The 3,749-nt window shown below is 36.9% G+C and overlaps 1 pseudogene; it reads right to left on the bottom strand.

Annotated features, from left to right (window-relative positions):
* Positions 1–1,306: 1,306 nt before the first annotated feature.
* Positions 1,307–1,694, bottom strand: LOC102823877 (annotated as a pseudogene).
* Between the last annotated feature and the right edge of the window lie 2,055 nt (positions 1,695–3,749).

Here is a 3,749-nt window from a genome sequence, read left to right as displayed (position 1 = left end):
TCACCATGTTGTTTTCAATTTTCTTTAAACTTTTTCATAATAAGAACATCTTCCCCTGCCCTCAATCGTCCTGTGTCCTTTGAGGAAATTTATCAAGATGACCCCTTTGGGATCCCAGAAAACAGTCTCCATAACCTTTATAGCTAACCCCTCTTCCTTGAATTTAACTGGCCCAGCTGAATTCTTTGGAATCACTCAACAGTTTTGATTGGACCCTTCTTGGAAGGCACCCTAACAAGAGTATGACAGACGAATTACTGAGAGAACTTGTCTGCAGGCATCCACTGATTGCAGAGCCAAGTTTAATCATGTTTTGTTTGGAATAAACTCAAGCATGGACGAACTGGAACCCTACTTGCAATGATTTTTGATGTACTTGTATTACTGGGAAGTAAACCCAAATGATTACAACAACCCTGCTTAAATTACTCAAGAAAATATAAATGTATACAATTAAGGGAACAGTCACTCCAGTGATGGTTTGGGGTATTTTGGAATACAACCAAGGCAAATACTCAACAAAGGTCATTCTTAGAGAAAATCTGGTTTAAAACGATGATAATAACACATTTAAAGGAGTTAGATCTTTCTAAGCAGTCACCAAGTAGATAAGTAATGTTACACATTATCCTGTAACCTGTTTTACTCATTATAATTAGACTTTGTAAGACATTTTTCATTTTGTATTGTATATAGTTGGAGAGCTTTGTGAGAAAACACTACTATTGTAAAGTTCTGATTATAATTCTTGTTACTCCAAAATAGTAATTCTCTTTAATATGTCAAATTGCTTTGGAGACCAAAGGCCTGTGTGTAGAGATTAAAATTTTGTGTGAGCCTTGGGGAGGAGTTTCATTTACCCGATATCACTGATTATCTGTCTTAATCGCTGATTCGTTGAGCTCATGTGTTCATTTAAGTGAAATATGTGTAACATTTAACTTTTTTTGGAGGGGGCTGGATATGACCTTTATTAAGCTTATCCACTAGAGTGGAAATAATGTCTGTAGATAACCAAATATTTGTTACTATAACTTCAGCATCACAATTAAAATCCAAACAGTTTTTCAAAAAGTCAATTCAATCAAAAACTACTACTTCAGAATCAATAGCTTTTTTAAACCCACAGTAATATTCAAATACAATTAAGACTCAAATGCAGAGATTTGGTTGGCTGGAAAGCTAATTGAAATTCCAACTTGCTCAAATGGAATTGCAAAAAGGCAAAATTGTGTTGTTGTTTTTCATTTTTCACAGAGATACAGTTCACTGGAATCACCAACACTGGGCAGCTGTTAAAGAGTGTTTAGCTTCCTGAGATAATAAGGAATCTAGGTAACCTTTCGACAGTCTTCGGTGGTCCTTTCTTCCCAATCAAAGATTTGTGGATATGTGGGATGCAACCACCACCAGCAATTACAGCCTTGATATGGGAGTCCAACTCTTCATCTCCTCCAATAGCAAGTTGCAAATGATGAGGGTTAATATGCCAGTTCAAGAACCTCTGTGGTTAGGTACTCCAGGATGGCGGATCTGTACACAGCGGCAGTCGTACCCACACACTGGTGGCTGGTCGTCGTCTATTTCAGGTGAGGAATACAGCCCACCAAGAATTGCAAGGCGGCTCTCTGCTAGTGGGAAATAGCCCTTGTCTTGGTCTTTTCAGAGTCCTTCCTCTATTTACCGCTAGCCATTTGGAATTCCGCTGAAGCTCAAACAAGCAAGGTTAGAGAAAAGGCTAGTCAAACACACCCAGCAAGATCCTACCAGCTACTTCGTCACACGGCGATTCAAACTGCTATATTTGTTTTTTTTAAATCTTAAGTTTGAGAAATGTGAGTTTTTAATTTAATTCTTAGTTCCCTAATTATATGACATTCTTAATTATATGACATTTGTTGTTGTTGTTAAGTGCCGTCAAGTCGGTTCCAACCCATAGTAACCCTGTACAGGGTTTCCGAGGCTGTAAATCTTTATGGGAGCAGAAAGCCTCATCTTTCTCCCATGGAGTGGCTGGTAGTTTCGAACTGCTGACCGTAAGGTTCGCAGCCCGATTTGTAACCACTACTCTACCAGAGCTCCCATATGACATTGCTAAGGCATAATTCATCTGCCTGAATCTCATTTTCCTCACCTTTAAACTGGGGGTATTAATTTTGCTTTTCTCATAGTATTTTAAGTGTGCAGCTAAGTAAGGCGCATTGTGTAAGCCTTTAGCAAGCATTCTATACATAATGTTAGCCACAGACCACACTTACTCCAATATCCTAACCCATACAAGAATCATTGCTGGTGAGTATTACAAACATAAGAGAAAAGAATAAACAAATTGATATTGAAATTATACCAACAAACTAGTTCAGTGTTACCACGCTACTGTGTAGCCACACTTAATAAATTCTTCTCATGACTTTTAGAACTTTTAATAAGCATTTTTCTTGTCCCACTCTTTAACACAAATTGGCAGTCAAGGATCATCAGATATTTTTGGAAAGTGTCTGTTAAGATGGACAGAGAGAAAGCTAGCACAAGAAAGCAACCAGGTGGAAACAAAGACCAGCTGTTGGATGAAGACATTGAAAATAAACAAAGTGAGCTAAGACTATACAGATACTTGGGAATGACAGTCTAATACAATATCATATAAATAGCCATCCAGAGGACAACAACAAAAATAGCAGGAGGGAAAACAAACTGCAAATATTGGGAGATAATATTAGCAAATGTCACAGAAAGTAGAGAAAAAATATAACGACATAAAAGATAGGAAAGAAAGGATAAAATCTGGGAATCAAGCTAGGAAGTGCCAACATCCCAAACACTGTATGTTCCAGAAAGAGAAAAATGAAAGAGAAGAAGAACTAATTAAATGATGCTGGAACATTTCCCCACCACTCATTTGTTGGTTTGTTTGTACTTTTGTGGCTTGTGTGTTGTTGTGATGCTGAAAGTTATGCCACTGGTATTTTGAATGACAGCATTAGTTGGAACATGGAAATGTATGAAGCATGAATCTAGGAAAATTGAAAATAGACAAAATGAAATGGAACACATAAACATCTATATCTAGGCATTAGTGAGCTGAAATGGACTGGCGTTGATCATTTTAATCTGACAATCACATTGATTACTATGCTGGGAATGACAAATTGAAGAGGAATGGCTTTGCATTCATCATCAAAAAGAATATGTCAAGATCTGTCTTGAAATATGAGGCTGTCTGTGATAGGATACTATCCATATGCCTATAAGGAAAACCAGTTAATACCACTATTATTCAAATTTACGTACCAACCAATTTGGATCAAATTGAAGAAGTCTACCTACTTCATCAGTCTGAAATTGATCAAACACAAAATCAAGATATATTGATAATTACTGGCCACAGGAATGCAAAGGTTGAAAGCAAAGAGGAAGAATTTGTAGTTGGAAGATATGGCCTTGGTAATAGAAATGATGCTGGAGAACACATGATAAAATTTTGCAAGACCAGTAACTTCTTCATTGTAAATACCTTTTTTAAACAATATAAAAGATGATTATACACATGAACTTCACCAGATGGAATACACAGAAATCAAACTGATTACATCTGTGGAAAGAGATGGTGAGAAACCTCCATATCATCAGTCAAAACCAGACCAGGGCAGCCTGTGGAACAGACCATCAATTCCGTTATGAAAGTTCTCACTGAAGCTGAAGAAAATTAAAACAAGACTACAAGAGCCAACATATGACCTTGAACATAT

The sequence above is a fragment of the Chrysochloris asiatica genome, unplaced genomic scaffold (assembly GCF_000296735.1).
Source record: "Chrysochloris asiatica unplaced genomic scaffold, ChrAsi1.0 scaffold00141, whole genome shotgun sequence".
Classification (NCBI taxonomy): Eukaryota; Metazoa; Chordata; class Mammalia; order Afrosoricida; family Chrysochloridae; genus Chrysochloris; species Chrysochloris asiatica.
Note: the sequence above shows the minus strand (reverse complement) of the source record. Positions and strands in the feature narration are given on the sequence as shown.